This window comes from Sus scrofa, chromosome 9 (genome assembly GCF_054392235.1).
Source record: "Sus scrofa isolate SSC_HxYL_T2T_F1_AM1 chromosome 9, Sscrofa_HxYL_maternal_Yorkshire_Landrace_v2.0, whole genome shotgun sequence".
In the NCBI taxonomy this organism is placed as follows: Eukaryota; Metazoa; Chordata; class Mammalia; order Artiodactyla; family Suidae; genus Sus; species Sus scrofa.
In genome coordinates, this window is record NC_139391.1 from 16,312,391 (window position 1) to 16,335,973 (window position 23,583).

At 34.0% G+C, this 23,583-nt stretch overlaps 1 protein-coding gene across 3 annotated transcripts in view; it reads right to left on the minus strand.

Moving 5' to 3' along the window:
• The window catches only part of LOC110255407 (uncharacterized), a 689,852-nt gene that overhangs the window by 2,902 nt on the left and 663,367 nt on the right, over nucleotides 1–23,583 (minus strand). For all 3 annotated transcript variants that reach the window (XR_002335552.2, XR_014814808.1, XM_084975506.1), the window contains one exon: nucleotides 9,475–9,567. The gene's annotated coding sequence lies outside the window, so the exon portion shown is untranslated. The remainder of the gene's footprint in view (nucleotides 1–9,474; nucleotides 9,568–23,583) is intronic.

A 23,583-nucleotide genomic window follows, 5' to 3' on the forward strand; every position in this document is an offset into this window, starting at 1 on the left:
GGTTTAAGTTTTCATAGTATCCTGAAGTTAGTCTTTAAAAATATTTTCCATTCAAAGGAATTGAGACTTTCTAGATGACCTCGTGCATCAAAACAGGAAGAAAAAGAAAAAGAAAAAAAAAAGCAAGATGAGCCTATACTAGCTGCTGTTGCCAGAACTCAAAATGCTTTTATAATTTTCTGAGTGGTATTTTAAAAGGCAAAGGATTTAGCTAATTGTGGTTTGCACCAGATAAGGTGTAATAATTTATGCATCCAAAAGACAATCAATTATAGTTAATAAAAGAGTTGAATATGCAAAAAAAGATGAGATTGTAATTTTATCAAATATGTAAATTTTAAGATCAAATTTAGAGTGTGAAAATTTAATACAAAAGTAAAGTAAGTATATTAAAGCGTAAGTATTTAATTAGTTTTAATAATTAGGGAAATGCTGATTATTTTGTAATAGTTATATTTTAAAATTATAGAGAGCATTTTTTCTATATGTTTTAACAAAAAGGGTGATTTCAAAGAACAGTGAGTCATCTAGAATCCAACAGCCTGTGACAAAAATGATAGATTATCTGCATAACTGTAATGGAGAATTTTCTATATAAATTCATTCCCTCATCTCCTGAGGTACGAAACTCCTGGTGTATCCTTACTAATTATGAAGTGATAATAGGGCATAGTCAAGTAAATTGTGAACTGAGGCAGATCACTCTATAACCACTATATCAGTGACATGGAGGAAAAGCTGCAAGGCGGAGTCTTAGCACCACTTGTTTAACAAGAAAATTTTCATTGTGGAGAAGCCCAATTCAATAAACACTGAGTCAGGTTTTAATTTACTAAGATGTAACCAGATCCCTTGACACAAGGAGGAAATAAATAGGTTAATGAAATAAAATCTGCAATATCAACTAGTTTATATTTTTTGATTTTCAGATTGATAAAATTACTGTGCTGAAATGAATAAAACCATAACCCAAGGAATATATGAAATCATATTAGTATAGAGTTAATAATGAGACAAACCTATGGGATTTATGTTTTGAAATAGGTACTCTAATAATTATTCATAATTATAATCTTTTGAGTATATGAGGCATTTGGAGCATTTAAACAATTTGGTATGCTACATTTATGACTTTATTGAACTGTTTTGAAATTTGAGGTTTTATATTTGGTATCTAAATGTGTAAGGGATTTTGATTTATATAGTTGATATTTAAATTAATAAATTATATGAGCAATGACAACCTTGCTCATAGATATTCTTTCTTTAAAAAGGATTCGTTAAGCAAAGGATGCACAGAAAAGTGCCATTCATAAGCCACAGAGCCACTTAAGCTTCTAAGATTCTACACTGAGGGCACTGACCCTGAGAAACCAAGGCATAAGAGATCTTCAAAATACACAGAACTGCTGTTAGACCGCCCAGCCTCTCTGGTTGCTGAGGTAGCTGGGATGAGAAATTATAATTTAGTCTGACCGTTAAATAATTGAAATTCACCTCTCAAATATAAAGATTTCCCTTGTGCAGCCCTTTCAACGAACTTGTTGTTCAGATGTTTATCCAAGTCAAAGTGAGAATTATTTATTTACTAGATAAAAGGAGGAATTATTTATTTGCTAGCTAATAAATTATGAAATGTTATAATTATACCCTCAGTGACACAGATAACTGATAAAGCAAAATTTGAACTCCCTAAACCTGAATTCCTGTGCCATACCACAGGTACTGCCTAAAGAATGGCAAATCTGGATTTTTGTACAGCCTATGGAGATAAATTCCTATGAAACTGTGTCCACTTGAACTAAACTGATTCGTTAAGGTCCATAAATCCAGTAAAGATAATCCATCTAAATTATCTGAAACAAGGATATTTGCTCTGTGATATCTCTTGTAGTCCATGGACCCCATGATGTGAAAGGTAATGGAATTTCCAGCCATCCCTAGATTGTTTCCACTCAGTCACCTCAATCTTATTTCAGTCCTTGCCATCTCTCCTCCTTCCATGCTCACTGCATCATGCTCACTTCCAGTCCCATGGTTTTGCTCTCATGTATCCTTCCACTTGTCCACCCTCGTTTCTCTCTTTTTAGGTTTTCCCACATGAAGTTCTTTGTCTTTTGTGAAATGCACCATGCCTTCCTCAACTCTTGTTCCTGTTTAACTTTCCAAAATGTAGCACAGGAGTTTGCACAAAACAGTTCTATTGAGGCTAAGCAGGCCCTTTCTACATCCCTAAAGAGCAACAGCTAGAAAGTACTCCCTCTATAGAACTACACGGTCCTAAGTTTTTAGGTCCCAATAAGCCTAAGCTTTTCCCATTATTTCACAAGCCTTTTTGTTAGTGTTTTTTGCCTCACTCCCTTACAACCACTATGTTATCTCTAAGAAGAGGCATTTAGAAAAATAGAAAAGTGGAAACTGATTCAAAAAGCTCATGGATATAAGCTGAATTTTTATGATATGTACAAAGTAAGAGGTGTTCATGTGTGGTGCATAAATATAGGTTTCAGAGACTTAATACATAGGGAGCCAGTAAGCAATAACGTAGCAGCCCTCCCATGGGTACACAGTAGCTATTAATATTTTCAAAGATGAGGCGTTCCCTCATGGTGCAGTGGTTAACGAATCCGACTCGGAACCATGAGGTTGCGGGTTCGGTCACTGCCCTTGCTCAGTGGGTTAATGATCTGGCGTTGCCGTGAGCTGTGGTGTAGGTTGCAGATGCAGCTCGGATCCCACGTTGCTGAGGCTCTGGCGTAGGCCCGCGGCTACAGCTCCAATTCGACCCCTAGCCTGGGAACCTCCATATGCCGCAGGAGCGGCCCAAGAAATAGCAAAAAAAAGACAAAAAAAATATATATATATATATATTTTTTTTTTTTCAAAGATGAGAAAATTGGGGCTTGGTGAGACCTCAGTTTTCCCTAGTTATTGTTCCATTTTTACCTTTTCAATTTTCCATGTTTGTTTATCCAATTGTCTATGTTAACTGCTCTCTTTTCTAAAATAATTTGTATGATGTCTATAGCCTGTCTGGACCTAATTGATACATATAGTATCTGGAATATTGGATGAAATCAATATACATGTTTTCCCAGTTTTGTCAGCTTCGAGGGCCCTCATGATTTGTGGAATCAGTTTTTTCAAAAAATTAAATTACATTGGAATATGGTTGATATACAGTGTTGTTAGTTTCAGGCATACAGCACAGTGAGTCAGTTACACATATACATATATCCATTCCTTTTCAGATTCTTTTTCTATATAGGTCACTACAGAGTATTGAGTAGATTTCCCTGTGCTATACGGTAGGTCTTTATTACTCATCCATTCCATATATTGTAGTGTGACTATGTCATCCCAACCTCCCGTTTTACCCCCGCCATGTTTCCCCTTTCATAAACATAAGTTTGGTTTTGAAATTTGAGTCTGTTTCTGTTTTGTGATCAAGTTCCCTTGTATCATTCTTTATTATATTCCACATATTAGTAGTCTCATATAATATGTGTATTCCTCTGCCTGCTTTTACTTAGTATGATGATTTCTAGGTCCATCCGTGTTGCTGCAAATGACATTTCATCATTTTTTATGGCTAATTCGATTGTATATATGTACTGTGTCTTCTTTATCCACTCCTCTCTTGATGGACATTTAGGTTGCTTCTATTTCTTGGTTATTGTGAATAGTGCTGCAGCAAACACTGGAGTGCATGTATCTTTTTGAATTATGGTTTTCTCTGGATATATGCCTAGAAATGGTACTACTATATCATATGGTAATTTAATATTGAGTTTTTTAAGGAATCTCCATACTGTTCTCCATAGTGGCTGCACAAATTTACATTCCCACCAAAAGTGTAGGAGGGTTCTCCTTTTCTCCACACCCTTTCCAGCATTTATTGTTCATAGACTTTGATGATGACTATTTTGAGTGGTGTGAGTTGATACCTCATCAAAGCTTTGATTTGCATTTATCTAATAATTAGTGATGTTGAGCAAGTTTCATGTGCTTTTTGCCCACCTTCTGCCTTCTATGTCTATTTAGATCTTCTAACCATTTTTTAAATTGGGGGTTTTTTTAATAATAAGTTTCATGAGATGTATATTTTGGAGATTAATCCCTTGTTGGTCACTTCATGTGCAAATTTCTTCCCATTCCATGGGTTTTCTTTTCATTTTTTAATAGTTTCCTTTTCTCTGCAAAATCTTTTAAGTTTAATTAGGTCTCATTTGTTTTTGTTTTTATTATTCTAGGAGGTGAAATCAAAAAAGTATTGCTGCAATCTATATCAAAGAGCGTTCTGCCTTTATTTTCTTCTAAGAGTTTTATAATTTCCAGCCTTGCATTCAGGTCTTTAATCCATTTTGAGTTTATTTTTGTATATGGTGTAGGAGAATGTTCTTATTCTCTAACATGTAGCTGTCCAGTCCGCCCCTCCGCATTGATTGAAGAAGCTGCCTTGTCTCCATTGCATAGTCTTTCCTTTTTGTCATAGATTAATTGACCATAGGTGTATGGGTTTATCTCTGGGCTTTCTATCCTGTTCAACTGATCTGTACATCTGTTTTTGGGCATTATAATACTGTTTTGTTGATTATAGCTTTGTAGAATACTCTGAAGTCAGGAAGCCTGATTCATCCAGCTGAGTTTTTCTCTCTCAAGATTGCTTTGGCTATTTGGGGTCTTTTGTCTTTCCATACAAAATTGCAAAAATGTTTTTGTTCTAGTTCTGTGAAGAATGTTGTTGGTAACTTGAGAGGGATTGCATTGAATCTGTAGGTTACCTTAGGTAATATAGTCGTTTTGAGATGGAAAGAATTAGTATTATCTTTCCATCTGTTTGTGTAACTTGAATTTCCTTCGTCAGTGCCTAACACTTTTCAGAGTACAGGTCTTTTGCTTCTTTAGATAGGTTTATTCCTAGGTATTTTATTCTCTTTGATGTGATGGTAAATGGGATTGTTTCCTTAATTTCTCTTTTTGATCTTTTGTCATTAGTATGTAGAAATGCAATAGCTTTTTATGTATTAATTTTTGTACCCTGCAACTTTATGAAATTCATTGATGATCTCTAGTAGTTTTCTGGTAGTATCTTTAGGATTTTCTATGTATAGTATCATATCATCTGCAAACAGTGACTTTTACTTCCTCTTTCCCAATATGGATTCTTTTTATTTCATTTTCTTCTTTGATTGCCTTGGCTAGGACTTCCAAAACTATGTTGAATGACAGTGGTGAGAGTGGATGACATTCTCTTGTTCCTGATCTTAGCAAAAATACTTTGAGCTTTTCACCATCAAGAATGGTGTTAGGTCTGTTCTCCAAACTCCACGTTCCTGCACTCAACCCCCACTTTTATATGAGGACTTGTGCCTTAGTCTTCAGTGCACAAGGCAATTGCACAGACCCTCTATATATGTCTCATTCTGTCTTGGCTGCCATAGACGGCCTGTTTTGGTTTCCCCCAAGCATCTGAAGCTCCTTTCCTGCCTCAGCTCTCTCCTTGATGGTGAGGGGACTTCCTCAGGTGTAGCAACCTCTCCTCTCCTTCAGCTCTCTCCCCAGGGTGCAGGTCCTGACACACCTCTGCCTTTTTTTTCCTCTGAAGTCCTATCCAGTTATGTGGTGATCCATCTTGTTCTTTCAAGGGCATGTTCACACACCTGGGTGTGTTCCCATTTGGGCACGTTCCCACCATCACCGATATGTATTTTTACATGTATGTGCAGGCTAGCCAATTTATAGACATTCTCATTTAACGTTGGTTAAAAACTCTTGCAAGTTAAGTACTGTTAAAATTTTATAGATAAGAAAACTGCATATTGGATTGATGCAGCTAAGTGACCCAAGAATCCACAATTAAGTGTCAGAACCAGAATCCAACTGATGTCTGTATTTCTAGTATTTTACATTGTGCCATTCTAATGAACCAAAGGCCTAAGAGTAGGAATAATGTGAGGAATTGAGATTAGCAATTAGCACAGAGATTAACAATCTAGTTGACTCTCATCTGAGCAATAAAAGAGTACTAAGTCATGTGGATTAATCACAAGAGCCATAAACAGTAAATGTTATAATTTAGAAAGATTATGAGATTTCCATCACCACTGGGCATCATGGTATAATGGGCATGGTTTTTGCCTTCCAAAAAACTTGAATTCAAGTTCCATCTTTCCACTGTATATGTATTAGGTCACCAAATATCTTAGTCCTGTTTTTTCAACACCACCTCACAGAATTATTATAAGGAGTAAAAGTAAATATGATAGATGTTCAATCAATGTCAACTCTCTTCTGACTTTATAAACTCTTTCATATTTACTATTTCCTTCATTTATAAGCACTTGCATCTCTGTACTAACTAATAATAGAGTATCTTTAAAATTAAAGGGACCTATCTAAAAGTAAGACAAAAAGAAGTTTTGAGCAGTCTTTGGAACACTTTCTGAACCACCATAGGTGTTCACTTTCTGAACACTCATAAAGATAGAAAATTAAAAGCAGATTAATATTGAAATAAAAACAGGCTAAGTGTCTAGTCCCATCCAAATGAAGACATATTCTTTGGCTTCCCTGAGCCTAAAAACTGATTTCAGTGTCTTGATACCAAAGAATCCATGAGCAGTGATCTAGGAAATTTTCCACTGGGTAAAAGGTGGCTTTTTTTTTTTTTTCCCATAGATGAGAAAACAAGCTCAGGCAGGCCTGAGTTTCCCATAGCTAAAAACGTTTAGAAAGCTAGGTCGAACCCAGTTTCTCTAACTCCAAGTCAAATACTCTTTCCAATATCATACAAGATTATAAATCAGTTTAATTCCCTGTATGTTTCCCTGTATTTGTAAGCTTGTCCATTTTAGTAAGAGAATAGCTGTCCTCTATTAGATAAACTAAGAAGCACTAAGGAGACATGTATACCAACACTGCATCTCTGCCATATAGTCACTTCTAGAGGTTTACCAGTTAGAAATGGCCAGAGCATCATTGTTTGCACAAGTGATCTCCAAGTGCAAACTTCACATAATGTACATTTTGGATGCTCTTTGTCAGGCAGTCTTATTTTCTGGAACATAATTGCTTTATTCAATCAAAGTGTCTCCAACTGCTGTGGATTGGAGACCTCATAATCTCCTTTCTATCAAGGCAGTTTTGCTCCAAGTGGAGAAACTTGCCTGATCTAAATGAATATCAACAAAAATGATGATTTTACACTTTTCAGGGAAACAGTAGTCCCAAAAGTTCTTGTGTATTTCCAGGGATCTTATTGGAGGCTAACAGATTTATGGTTTCATTATTGCCTAAAGCAATAAGTCTTCAAACAGGTAATTTTTATGCCATGGGACAGCAGAACATATGGGAATAAACGTTCTTGAATAAAGGAACTGGCTGTCAGGGTTTTTGAATACAGCAGTTACTAAAACAATAGATTTTCACAAAGAAATGAGCTTCTTTTCTACTTAGCTTCTCACCTATGTTTTACCATCACACAACATTAGAAACACTTGTCCCTTTAAATAGTGAAAAATATAACCAATTGGGAAAAAATAATGAAAACCTGTAATTCTATAATTAATGTTTTAATAACATTAATATTTTTATATTCATAATATAGTATACATTTTAATGATAATATGCATTCATAATCTATCCTACCTCAATTAATGATAATTTCAATCTATATGATGTTCTTTTATTTCCAGTCTCAAATAAGACTCAGTGGACCACTCTGTAGAAATTATAAGAAATGTATTTTCTTTTATCAATGTGTATGTTAAAAAAGAAATTGAATGGCCATGAGTGAGCTTGGTTTTGGAATTGAAATAAATTGGAGATTTTAGAATGGATTCATGTATTATATAGGGGATGGTACTGTATATCATAGAATGCTAGGGACCCATGAAAACTAAGGAATATAAAATTTTAGAAACCCATGAAATTAAAGGACATAAAATGAAGGAGAAAAACATTTGTCAAATATTTGTTTCATGCTATGTATTTTGCCAATTACTTAAGTTTTCCCTAATGTATAAATAAGAAATCTGAGAGTCTGATAGGAATGGATGAAAACTGGAAACAAGATGACCTAATTTTAAAGAATTTTAAAGGTGTACTTCCCTAATCCTGCGTGAGAAATATTAATAAACAACCGCCAATTACACATTGCCTACATTCAGTTTTAGTAAGTGAATGGGAATTAAAGATTCAGTTGACAAACAACAACAACAAAGTATCTATAGATTAACTTTAGGTTACACTACATGATCATCAGCGTCTAAGGATACTATTCTAAACCTGCTTCCTTCTAGTCCTCCTCTATTACATCATCCTATTGCATTGACCTCATAGCACTTGTTGCTACATGAAATTATCTTTTTCTTTATTTTGCTAAATATTTGCTGTTGCTTCTCCACCTCTACCTTGTTGCTTCAGGGGAAGTGTTAAAGACAACAGGTCCAAATGGCCTATTGGATATAGGTTTTTGGAAGCAGTCCCTGCAATTTAGATGCTCTAAGGTTTAAGATTAACTAGATTCATGATAAATCTGCATGTTAATATTTTTTTGAGAGGAAAGGAAACTACACACTTCTTTTCAATTTGCTATCATTATTCAAAGTGATCTGAAGTGGTTTGAAAATGGGCTTATTTAAAAATACGTGTGGGAAGAATTCATCCTTAAATTCCCCTTGTAGTACATTTTATGGTAATTGGATTTTAATTTTTGTTCATTGCATCAGTATAAAACTAGAATATTATGTCTTTAAAATTCTTGAGCATTTATGCAACAATAGATTTATTTTAGCCTACTTTACTGTATCATATGTACAAGCTACTTTCAGTATCATAAAACCTACTGTGTCACAGGACATGAGTTAATATTAACCACATTAAAATGACTTGGTTCTCACAGAATTTACATTATTTACAGCTCCAAAATGGAGTTCTTTATCCTAAAACCCATGTTCTCAAACTGAGACTTAATTACACTTTCACTTGTCCTAGAAAAGGAATCTTAAACCAGTCCATCAGGAATTGCCTGATCAGCCTTAGTTAGGTAATCTGCCTGATAAACTCCTCCCATCCCCAAGAAGGAAGGTTACCCTACAATAACCAATTCACTTTTCACCTAGTCCAGTGTTCCTGTTCCTTTCCCTTCTGCCTATGTCTTGCCTTGGGCAGTTCTTTGAGTTCTTTTCTATGTGCTAGGTTGTATGTGGCCTAGTTCATGAAACCCTGAATAAAGCCATTGTGATCTTAAAAATTTACTCATTCAAATTTTATTTTTTAATAGAAGCACATTTCCCTGTTCACTACTGTATCTTCAACACAGAATAGAGCCCCAACGATTATTTGCTCAATCAAAAGCAGTGTTAGCAAAATAGCAATACAGACTTCTCACATAAAAAGGTGATAGTCTATAAAAGAGGTAGAACTGCACAGTGGAAGGAAGGCATGTTTGAAGTCGGATGGTTCACTCACCAATGTCAAATCCATTGCCTCATTTAATCTTCATGACTTCAGTGTGAAGTGGACAGTGTTTTCAGTCTGTGCATGCAGACAATGATAAGACACCTAGAAAATCAGAGTGAGTTTTGCATAAGAGGTAAGATGCAGAGATGAAACTATGATACTTAAGTTTGAAGTACAGCATAACCATTTTATTTTAGTTTTCCTATAATAAACCAAACACAAGTGCATATGAAGGGGACTAAAAATATAACAAGCACATAGATTATGAAAGGAAATGAGTGGTCACCTTTAAGTGAAGAGGACATTTCAAAGAACATTATAAAGTGAGAATAATTAGAAAAGCCATGATGGCTAACTATATATTATGTATATAGGGATAAAGTAACTAAATTTTATATTATGCAAATATGTAAATAGCCACATTTATGTATGGCTAATAAGTTTTTGAGTTGGGAATCTTGGCATGTGTCTTACCTTGAACCTTTCTAGGGCAAATTTAATTGGCTTGAAAATGGGAACTGAGACAATCAACTCTTTCTTCTGTATTAAACTTGGTATGATGTGTGTATCATATATGTGTGTGTTACACTCATGTGTGTTGAAAAACATTGAGAGACTGATTTTGTACCTTCAGCTCAAGCTGTAAATTCCCAAACATAGGACATGCTTCTGAAAGTCCTCTAGACAGTACTTAAGCCAAGAAGGTTGATGATCAAATAAAATATGAAGGAAATGGAGAAGAAAAAAAAAATGAATACAACAGGAAGGAAATTAGCTGAAATGAAAAAAAAAAAAAAAAAAAAAACCTGGAAAAATAGAGAATTATTTGCAACCAAGAAGGAAATAGTCTTTCTTTAGCACTTTGTATGCTATGGTTAAACATAAAGAGGTAAACATGCGCTAAGTCACACTAATGGGTGTCGTGGATGTTGCAGACTCCTCATGGGAAATTGGCATATAAAATTAGAATTGAAATAAAGTGTTAAGGTTCCTGTGACAGAAGACTGTACAAAAACAGTAGGAACACAAAAGCGAGAGTGATTTATTTTGTCTATCTGGTCAACATGTAATTAGCTAGTAAGATGCTTTGAAGAGATCAATTACACTGTCTAAAAATTCATTAATTCTTGTTCTTTATCACTTTTGAATGCCTAAAAAATTTCGCCTTTGTCAGTTTTATAGAGGTACAATGCACATACAAAAAATTCACTGATTTTAAGTGAATGATTCAGTGAGTCTTGACAAATGTACTCCATGTACAATGGTGTACCCACCAACATAATCATGATATAGAATATTTCTATCATCCAAAAATCCCTAATTTTTACTGAAATATAATTGATACATAATATTAGTTCTACGTGTACAGCATAATAATTCAATAGAACAACTATACTTTGATATTGTTTGTTTAAAAGGTATATTTGAATATGGTCCAGATTAGAGTTTATTAACTCTGTGTGCAACAGAATGTCATATTCTCCAACAAAGAGGAATTCAAACAACAAAGCTCCCAAATCTGTGGTATCAGTAACTTTCTGGAAGCAAATTCAAATTACAATGCTGATAGAATCTATGAGGAAGCTAATTGCTAAAAATTAATTCCAAAACACACACACATTCAAAATTGCATCACTGTAATCTAATTATTTTAATAGAAGCTAAACCAATTACACATAATTACTTACAACCTTGAGGTTAAAAATATTGAAGCAAAAACTCTGCAACTATGTAAATGCACTAATATAATGTTTTAATTATATCCACATATCCATTTAAATCAGATAATTCTGCTTTATCCATAAAGCAGTTACCTTTGTATTTGAGCCTGACTCATACGGTCTTATTTATTGAGAATTTTTAAAACAAGAGCATCTATTGAAAAAATAAGTTTGTGATTGAAAACCACTCCAATGTATTCAAATTTATTTAAATTGAATTTATTCAATTCAATGGGGAGAAAAAGTCAAGCTGGTTATTTGATATCATGGAGAAAAAAACAAATCCTGCTGATTGACAGATTTGTGAGATAAGTATAGATATATTTTGGTGAAAAATATAAAGATTCTGACTTTTATATCTAATGCCTACTTTAGTTTTTAGGAAGAGCATTGACTCTATTAGGCATGAGGTTCAGAGTCAACCTAACAAACATACAAGACTTTTCTGAAAATATAAATATCTGGTGATTCCAGCATTTGACAACTTATTGAAAAATAGTAGTTACTACATGGTAGGCATTGGTCTATGTAGAAGACATTACCACTAAAGTTCTTTTCCAAACTCATAGAGTTATAAACAGATCCTTCTCTATATGTTGCAAAGTACTTCAAATTATGTATTATTGTAATGATTTGTTACTGTCATGTATCAATATCTGCAGTGACACATACCACTTCCAAATTATTCCCCCTCAAATGTGCTGAGCCTTGAAATCTTCCATCTAAATGATCAGGCATTCCAGAGACTTTTCCACAGATTTCCAAAGGGCTTAGCACCCATTAAATTCACCAGGGAGACTAGGTTAAGAGAGGTTAAGATACTCCAGAAAGTATCCCTTGCCTTCTAGCTGCATGCTGTTCCTAGTCAGGGTCTCAAAGGTCCTTCCTCTCTCCCTGACCTCAAGTTGGGATTGACTCCAAACATACAAAAATAGAATTGAGCTGAGGACCGGAGCCAGCTGCCAAAAACAATATATCCAAACCTTATTCTTGTGCAAGGGCATATTGCAGTACTGTGTGAAATATAATGCTATTATCTCCCTGCCCCTTTGATTTCTATCAACAAGTCCTATAATAAGATTAAAGGATAAACAACAAGGTCCTACTGTATAGCACTAGTAACTATATTCAGTATCTTATAATAAACTATCATGGAAATGAATCTGAAATATATATATAATATATATTTAATACACCCATATTATTTGTATATACAAATATACCGTGTATATATACAAATACACCTGAAATAACACTGTAAGTCAACTATACGTCAGTGACAAAAGTAGAGGACAGATTCCATATGAAATAATAATTCTAGGTTTATTGCAAAATAGGTCAAGCCTAGACTATCTAAATTGTGAGAACTGTAACAAATGTTTAGTGAGAAATGAGGAATATTTCCACAAAATGTAAGTGAAAGAAAACAGAAAAACATTTTACATATTTTAGCCTCGGTCAAAAATTCCAACATTTTCAGAAAGTGTGAAATTTCCACTTCAAATTTACATGACACTATCATAAACTATCCCAGAATATGCTGAAAACTTTCTATCACTTCCTAAGCACCTTCTGTTTCCTACACCTAGCATAACTCTGTAATCTATCACCCAAATCAAGATATTTTTAAGAAATGCAATAAAACGTCATATTTGATTTATTATATATTTTCACAAATTTCTCTAAAAATTAAAAATAATAAATTCATGTGAATTAAAGCTAAATGTATTTCTTAAGCTCTTTTATATTGCTTATCTAAATAATAGCAAGAACATAATAATTATTTTTGTATATATTCATATACTTTAATCATATCTGTCTTTACTATCCTTCAAAACATATTTTTCTGGGGTGAAATATAATGCTTTTGTCTTTTTATGGCCACACTCACGGCATATGGAGGTTCCCAGGCTAGGGGTCAAATCAGACCTATAGCCATTGGCCTACAACACAGCCATAGCAATGCCACATCCAAACCACATCTGCAACCTACACCACAGCTCATGGCAACACTGGAATCCTTAACCCACTGGGTGAGGCCAGGGATCAAACCTGCATCCTCATGGATACTAGTTAGATTCGTTTCTGCTGAGCCATGACAGGAACTCCTAGAATGCTTTTTAATAAGACAGTGTTATTAATTGAAATTCTCTTATAAACTTTCCTGCAGTATTTAACACTGCATTTTATAGTTAAAGTCTTTCAACTTTATATGAATAACATTTAAACATAAATCTTAAAATAATACATTTACTATTAATAGATATATTAATATAATACACATAAATCTACATATTATTGTAACAGTTTTCATTAAGAAATATTATGTCTGTGGTTACTGAGTTACACAGTAAACTCAGAAAATTCTGCCAAATATATGTACTAATTTTAAAATTTTACTAGTTAAAATGTATTAACATATTTGCTCAATTATATTCACAGCTATTGTCTTTTTGCCTTGACTTAAAAAGTCATTTGGTACTATCATATGATAATGTGTTTCTTGTAAATATAAGTACTCTTGGTTTATAGTTGTTTTTAATTTTTTGTCACATTTAACAATTATGAAATTGTAGGCTTTTTTTTTTTTTATCTTTCTTCCATTCTGGCCAAGGGTAAAAAAATATATACAATTCAAACAGGATAGTTAACTAAAAAAAAAAACAAAACAAAAACAAACAAAAAAAAACTCCCTCTCAAGTTTATATATTCCTAACTTCAATATAAAATTAGCACTGTTCATTTATAATTGCTCAACAATTAAATTTTCAGTCCCTACCTTTTTTTTTGTACAAGTCAACTTTGTTTTTCCCTTTGCAAATTTTGTTTTCAATAAATGCAATTCACCAAAAGCTTAAAAAGTAGAAACTTTTGATCTCTACTCATTGAATATTTTCATTAAAGACTGCCAACCAATTTTGTTCAAAATACAAACAAAATTAAGACCTCTAATTTAAAAAAATGCTTTGTATTTACTGGTAAGTATCAGCAGAGAGATATGTACATCCCAATGTTGAAATACTTTTTTAGTCAAGATCAGTTTTGTCATTAAAAATTTGAAGTTACTGTTTATATGTAAATATTCTAAGTTTTGACATTCTAAATTTATACTTTTGTAAATATAACAGCTTGATTGAATAAATAAATTATTTGTGGACCAACATCAGTTATGAGTACATAGCTCTAAGTTTCTTTTTTTTAATTTAATAATTTAGTGACCTATGGAATCTAGTACCTGGGTTTTTGAGTTTAGTACTTTAGTGATGCTCAAAGGAATTTTATATAAAATATCATTGAAGAAACAATTTTATCTTCATATTTAACTTTTTAACTGAATTTACAGCAAAATTCAAAATAATATCAGGTAATTTCCTTTAAATACAATGAATTTCCAAAGCTTAATTCTATAATCAGGTTAAAAAAATGATTGGAAACAAATCCATTGGTTTTTATATTTGAAGTTTTGGACACAAAGTAATATAGAACTGACATCATGTTTAATTATATGTGAAGTTCTGTAAATAGAACAAATGGATTGATGGTTCTAACTACACTTTATGTATACCCCAAGAATACTTAAAACAAAAATAAGAAAAATTAATTTAGAAAAACAATTGTCTGAGGACAGCAAGATTTCTGCTTCACACAAAAATTACTAGAACTGATAAATAAATTCAACAAGGTATGCAAGATTAACATACAGAAATTGGTTGCATTTCTTTATAGTAACAATGAAATTATTAGAAAAGGAGATTAAAAAAAAACCACTACCTTTAAAAATTGTATCCCAAAAAATAAAATACTTTGAAATAAACCTAATGTATCCTGGGAGGTGAAATACTTATATGCTGAGAACTATAAAACATTAATAAAGGAAATTGAAGATAATTTAAATAAATGGAAAGATATTCCATTCTCTCAAATAAGAATTAATATTGTTATAATGACCATACTGCCCAAAGCAATCTACACATTTAATATGATCCCTATCAAATTACTCATGATATTTTTCACACAACTAGAACACACAATTCTAAAATTTATATGGAAGAGTTTCCACTGTGGTGTAACATGAAAAGTGGTTTTTCTGCAGTGCTGGGACACAGGTTTGATCCCTGGCCCAGCACAGTGGGTTAAGGATCCAGCTTGTCCTCAGCTACAGTGTAAGTTGCAACTGCATCTTGGATCTGATCCCTGGCCAAGCAACTCCATATGCCTTGGTGTGGCCATAAAATAAAATTAAAATAAAATAAAAATTTTTACAGAAACAAAAGACCCAGAATTGCCAAAGCCATCCTGAAGAAAAAGAACAAAGCAGAAGGCATAAGTGTTCCAGACTTCAGACAATACTACAAAGCTATAATAATCAAAACATATGGTATTGGCACAAAACAGACATAAGGATCAATGGAACATAAAAGAAAGTCCAGAACCCACACACCCTATGGTCAGTCTTTGACAAACAAGGCAATAATATACAATGGGAAAAAGACAATCTCTTCAACAAGTGATGCTGGCAAAGTTGGAAAGCCACTTGTCAATCAATGAAGTTAGGAGCATCTTCTTACCATGTGCAAAAATCAACTCAAAATGGCTTAAGGAGTTAACATAAGATATGACACCATAAAACTCCTAAAAGTGATCATAGACAAAACATTCTCTGGCATAAATTGTGGCAGTGTTTTCTTAGGACAGTCTTCCAAAGCAATAGAAATAAAACAAACAAACAAATGGGACCTAATCAAACTTAGATTCTGCACAGCAAATTAACCATAAACAAAATAAAAACACAACCTACAGAATGAAAGAAAATATTTACCAATAATGTGACTGACAAGGGCTTAACTTCCAAAATATACGAACAGCTCATACAACTCAACCACCACAAAATAAAATCCAATCAAAAAATGGGCAGAAGACCTAAATACACAATTCACCAAAGAAGAAATAAAAATGGGCAACAGGCACATAAGAAAATGTTCAATATCACTAAAAATTATTAGAGAAATGCAAATTAAATACACAATGAGGTACCACCTCACACTAGTCAGAACTGCTGTCATTAAAATGTCTCCAAGTAATAAATACTGGAAAAGGTGTGGAGAAAAGGGAACTCTCTCACCTTATTGGTGGAAATGTAAGTTGATCCAGCCACTATGGAAAAAAGTATGAAGGTTCCTCGAAAAACTAAAGATACAGTTGCCATATGATCCAGTAATCCCACTCCTGGGCATATACTTAGAGAAAACTTTAATTTGAAAAATACTTGCACCCCAGTGTTTATAGAAGTGCGGTTCACAATAGCTAGGACATGGAAACAACCTAAATGTCCATCAACAGAGGAATGTATACAGAAAATATGATACGTATATATTATGGAATACTTCTCAGCCGTAAGAAAGAACAAAATAATGCCATGTGCAGCAACATGGATGCAACTATAGATTATCATACTAAGTGCAGTAAGTCAAAGAGAAAGACAAATACCATATGATTTCACTTACATGTAGAATCTGAAATATGACACTAATGAACTTATCTATGAAATAAAAACAACATAGAGAACAAACTTATGGTTGCAGGAGGGGAATTGGGAAAGGGAATGGGAAGTTGGGGTTAGCAGATGGATGGTATGAACAACAAATCAACTATAATGGAAGAAATAAAAATCTTTTTTTGAAAAAGGTCCTGTATAGCACAGAGAACTATATCCAATGTCCTATGATAAACCATAATGGAAAAGATTATACACACACACACATACATACACATATATATATATATATATGTAACTGAATCACTTTGCTGTACATCAGAAATCTGGAGTTCCTGTGGTGGCTCAGTAGTAATGAACCTGACTAGTATCCATGAGGATATAGGTTCAATCCCTGGCCTTGCTCAGCAGGTTAAGCATCCAGCATTGCCATGAGCCATAGATGCAGCTCAGATCTGGTGTTTCTGTGGCTGTGGTATAGGCCAGCAAATACAGCTCTAATTCAACCCCAAACCTGGAAACTTCCATATGCCACCAGTGAGACCCCAAAAAGACACACAAAAAAAGAAAGAAATTAACACCATAAGTCAACTATATTTCAATAGAAAGTTTTACTTCACAGAGTGATGTGTAAAGATACCTTCTGCCACTGCCAGAATTAAACTGATGTTTTTAAGCTTAATCTTCTAAAATAAAACCAAATTGCTAAGGTAAATGCTGATCCTTCTTCAACAGTGATACATCTTCTGGCCTTCATGTGGCCGTTGGTATTACTACAACCCCCACGGCTGTTATATAGGGCCCCAAAATATTTTGTCCAAATTGTACTTCAGTATCAGCATTTTAAAGAAGTTGTAAGTTTTTAAACAAAAACCTTTTTGCCTTCTTAAGCTCATTACTGCCGAAATGATTTATTTAAAATTATGATAGTTAGAGATATGTTATTGAATGACAAAATCACTGTAACAGGAACATCTAGGTAAATCTCTAAACTCTATAAGCAGCACTGCTCAGCCTCAATTTCCTATACATATTTACATTTATTAACCTGGTATTTTCCTCCATAAGCTACTAACTGGCACCTGGCAGTCTTGTGACTTTCATAATCCATGGTCCAGGCAACTATGAGTCCGTCAAAGACAGCACCATCAAATATCACCAACTGGGACCAGAAGGAGCTGGCTATCTCTGGTGGCTGCTTTCTTAGTGTACGTCATTTTTTACTACCCATAGCTCTGTATACTATCCTTTAAAATTATCCTATAAGTAGAAAGAATCACAAAAAGAAAGAGGCTATTTTGAATGATCTCTCAAATTTAATCATGTTACAGTGTGAGAACTTCATATGCTGCCTACACATTTCAAACACAATTATATCAGTTCATGGCAGGGTTCTGAACTATCAAGTGAAAGACTGCCAAACCTATCGGGTTATTTTAGTGCAGCCATTAGGTTGATACTTTATTGAAATATATTAAGGATGTGAGAAAAATGTTAAGTCAAATATCCAAATAATAGATGTAAGATAGGGCTAACCCATGCAACTAAGTCTTTTGTCACCCTGTCTGAATGATGGTATTCCGTTCTACGTGTTTTGCAATGCTTTTGTATGGGTTAGGCCTCTATCTAGCAACAAGAGTTTTTCTAAGCAGTCTTTTTTTTTTTTTTTTTTTTTAAGGTTATACTCCATTTATAGTTATTATAAAATACTGGCTATATTTCCTGCACTGTACAATATACTATTTATACATAGTAGTTTGTACCTCTTAATCCTCTACCTGCCTCTTGTTCTTCCCCTTTCCCTCTCCTTACTGGGAACCACTAGTTCTATCTGTGAATCTGTTCTTTTTTGTTATATTCACTAGTTCATTAGTTTGTTTTGGATTCCACTTACAAGTTCTATCATACAATGTTGGTCTTTCCCCGGCTGATTTCACTAAGCACGATACCCTCCAGATCCATCCATGCTGTTACAAATTCATGTGTTTTCCTTCCTGAGTAGATTTCTAAGAAGTCTTAAAGGCATTTTTGGCATAGAGTTAATAGTGCAGGCTCCAGAGTCAGCTCTTTTGTCTCCAGATTCCAGCTCTGCCATCTTCTAGCTGGATAACTTTGGACAATTTAATTCTCTGCTGTACTAGTCCCATCTACACTCTGGGGAGAAAAATATCATTGACCTTAAAACTTTGTTGTGACAATTGAATAATATATGCCAAGTGCCTAGAATAGTATGTAACAAAAGTAAGCACTCAAAAAATATTAGCTATTATCATTATTACCATACTGTATTGAAATGATCGGTTCATATTGACCTCCCCCATTAAATCGTAATTACTGTAAGGACAGATTTTATCTTCTTAATTTTTATGGTGACAACATCTAGCTGGGGTATATACCTAGTCTGCATTTAATAAATGTATGTTGAACAAATCTGAATAAGCATGGGCTACTTTTTTAGCACTTAACTTATTGTGTTCTACCTGATTAACTTTTTGAACCTTGCTCCATAGAGAGCACATGATGAAAGGGTTCTTGTTCAACACATCTTATATACCTAGTGCTCTGTACATATCACATTTCACAAATGATAAAGGAGTTCTAGCTTCCTGTCTTCCAACTGAATAATATTTGGAAAGTAATTTCTATTTCTTCATCTCAGTTTCTTCATTTTTATTTTTTATCTGTTTTATTAAATAATTTTTTAAATTTCTAAAACATTAGTTCTGCACAGGAAGGTTTGGAATGGGACTGGGGCATGGGGCAGGCGGGAGGGGAGAACAACTTTGGCCTATTTTAATAGAGTAGGACAGCATATCCCTAAGTGTGCACCACAGAGCAGTGCCTTCTGTGTGAAGCCACAGGCTTTCTAAAATGATGAAAAGCCAGTGGTAGGGATGTTGTTCAAAGACACCTGTCCTTGATGTTGCTTTATTCCCATGGAGGATGATGCGATCTTGCTGATACCTGGATTACTTATGAGCTAGGATAGTCAGAAGTTTGTACACATTCCCATAAACCAAAGTCCATAAATAAATTGATTATGTTAAGAACGGTTACACTGATTTAGAGAATTAAAAATTGTGGCTCAGCAAGAAGTGAGCCTTCAGACCTGAGAAGGTGTCACAGGCCATAGCTGTCCCACCCCAGGCTTGCCCTTGCCCTCTCCCCTCTACCTTCTTAAGGACTAAGAGAAGTTATGCTGAGATATGAAAACTGGTTGATGTCATGTGTGCACATCATATAGAAAATGTCTTGGTAAAAGTTGGGAAATTAAGAGTACAATATATATACACACACACACACACACACATATACATACATATATATTTATGTTTCCTTAGTCAAATACATTTTGGAAACCCAGGCTCTAGCAAGGGTAAAAGTGCCTGTGTATGCTTAACTGCAGAAAAATTCAAAACCCTTATTATGCTAATATATGTTATGAATCTTCAATAAGAAACTAGAATTTCAGCATTTGCCAAACTTACCTGATCACAGAAAATTCCGTAGGCCTAGTTAATAATATGAAATGCACTCTGGGAAAAACTGAACTAATCAAGTGATAATCAGAGCCTGAACTATAATGTTTGTGGCATTTAAATTAAGTTAAATTTAGAGTTAAATTTCCTCCCCCTATTGTGAGACATTATTTTGTCTAAAGTTAGATTCAGTTTTTTTTTTTTTTTTTTTTTTTTTTTTTCTTTTTTGCCATTTCTTGGGCCGCTCCCGCAGCATATGGATATTCCCAGGCTAGGGGTCTAATCGGAGCTGTAGCTACCAGCCTACGCCAGAGCCACAGCAACGCGGGATCTGAGCCGCGTCTGCAACCTACACCACAGCTCATGGCAACACCGTATCGTTAACCCACTGAGCAAGGCCAGGGATCGAACCCGCAACCTCATGGTTCCTAGTCGGATTCGTTAACCACTGCGCCACGACGGGAACTCCTCAGATCTTTTATAATTCAATTAGATACTTCATTTGCAGTCTCTTTTTGGACAGATATCCACAGAAATACACATATATGTATATATATGTATATGTACATGATTATAGGAACTTGGAAAAATATTAACAGTTGATTGGTAAGAAAGAATTTCATATTCACCCTTGTAAATATAACTCCTGTTACACATGTTTGCAGTTCATTTTAGTGCTTTGATTTTTTTACCTACCGGAGAATTTAAACATTTGATTTTAATGATTGTGTCATATCCCAATCCTGCAATTAACATGTTTGAACCAAAAGTTTTAGATATGTCAGATTATTTCCTTGGAATGTCCCAGCAATGGAAATGTTGAGGCAGAAAGTTTGAATATATTATGGCTTTTGTTATATATAATTTGATCATTTTACCTGAGGTTAGAGGGGATGGGGAGAGGATAGGAAGGTACTTCTCTGTACTTGCAGTGGAAATCCACCTGTAACATTCATAACTACAAAGCCTGTTGTGGATGATAAATGGCTTACTGTGTGAAACAATAATAATTAATGTAGTATTATTATTAGCATTCATGTAGCAACACTTACTGAGTTGTTATACTACAAACTACATTTATATTTATTATCTCTTAATCGTCAAGAAACTCTGAGGTACTTACTCTCTGTTAGTCTTGTTTTAAAGATTAGGACTTGAAGCACAGAGATGTGAAGTAGTTCACCCAAAGTCACTCAGCCAGAACAGATACAAATTCAGGCAGGCAGCCTTCAGAGCTCTCCTTCTTAATCTTGGATTAAGATCTTAATCTTGATGCTTTCTCTTTAGCACTTAACAGGAAATATATACATATACACAGCTCAACCAAATGAGGGTACCTACTATACAGCTCTGAACTTAGCATCTATCTTGCATTATCAGAGTATGAAAGAGACTCAGAATTGTAGGGAATGGTTCTTATTCCGTCCATTCCTTCTCCACTCTACAATAACTACCTTGGTATTAAATCCTTGGCCTGGTAGATATTGTTCTTTCCCGGTATCTCTGTTAATATTGTCAAATTAGAAGCCAAGATTATTTCAATAAAGAGGAGATTCAGGGTAGATGTCTTAGGTCAAATATGAGTTACAGGGGAATTATACTTTCAATGGACATATTAATTGGAAAACACACACAGAGTCACATACACATACATTCCGGTTCATGGTTCTCATGATCCAGTCAAAGTAGCAAGTAAAACAGGGAGGCAGGAACTAACATGGTTGTTTGAATGGAAAAAAGTCTCTCAAATGTTCCAATTCTATGTCTCTTTTATCCAACATCCTAGCAGCTTGCCCAGCTGACAGTTATATTTCCTAGACTTAGATAACCCATTTCCCAACCAGTGTTTGACTAGGACCTGTATATATTTCATCTTAGAAGAAGCAGCTTTCAGATTGTATTTTGGATTTGTGCAAACATCCTAAGTCATATTTCCGCCAACTTTATTTTCTGATAAATATATACAGATTTGCCTATAATTTCTTTGTAAAAATTTATTCCTTTCTTTAGTTTTCTATTTTGAAATATTAGAATAAGTTCACTATTCCACTAAAGACTAAATATATACTGCTATTTTTTTTTCTTGGCACTATTTAGCAAATATATTTATTCTTAATTTGCTTTAAAATCTTATTTATGAAATAAGATGAGTAATAAGTACAATTATAAGCATTACACTTGTATCCATAATGGTCTCATAACTTCATTAGAGAGCTCACTCTTGCTGAAATAGCTCCCCTAATTCCTGCCACAACTATGCAAAAGTTCCCTTTTGCTTGAGTTTTTAATTTTGCATAAATCTTCATAACTAAAGAACCTTAAAAATAAGCTTTATTGTTATTTATTTTATAATCCCTTGTAGCCTATAATGTGTAATAATAGTGGCTTGCACATAGTAGTACTTCAGAAATTGCACATAGTAGTACTGCACTGAAATACAGTATCAGTGAAGGAAGGAATTACATTTTATTCCATAAGAAATTACTTAGGGGCCTGAAAACTACATCAACTGTTGGCTTTTTATCTGTCAAACTTGATACATTCCCAGATTCATTCCTCCCCAGTTTCACTTTTGATTAGTCACTGGAATCACAGTTCTATGACTAATATGACCCTTTCACTTTTGTTCACTTATCCAAAGGGCTAGCAGTACCAAGCTCATTTATGGTATAAATTGTCTAAGATTTAAACACTCTAGTTTTGTTCCCAGTTTACCAACTACTTTAGAAAATTTATTTTAACCTCTTAGAGTCTTGGTTTCCTAATCTATGCAGTTGGAAGAATAGTATATATATATTTTTTGTATATATAGTGTGTATATATATGTATTTTTTTTTTTTTTTTTTTTTTTGTCTTTTTAGGGCCGCACCTGTGGCACATGGAAGTTCCCAGGCTAGGGGTTGAATCGGAACTGTAGCTTCCAGCCTACGCCACAGCAACATGGGATCCAAGCCACATCTGCTACCTATACCACAGCTCATGGCAACGCTAGATCCTTAATCCACTGAGCAAGGCCAGGGATTGAACCTGCATGCTCATGGATACTAGTCGGGTTCATTTCCACTGAGCCACAATGGGAACTCCTGTATAATCTATTTTTTGATCAAAGATAGCTTTGAGTTATCTAATGAAATTAAGTTAAAGGAAAGTTTCAAAATTTGTTAAGGTGCTAGGAAAATATAAATAATGATTATGGCAAAAAGCTAAAATAAAAGCCCAATATTTGCCTGGATCTTTCCTAAATTATCTGCTTTCCAGCTGTGTGTGTGTGTGTGTGTGTGTGTGTGTGTGTTGTCTATTTGTTTGTTTTTGCTTTTAGAATAATCCAAATTTCTACCAGCAATATATGACAACAGTAGTGGCCACTGATAGAGTGGGTACCATTTAACAGACATTCATTTAGGTACTTAAATTTAATTCTTAC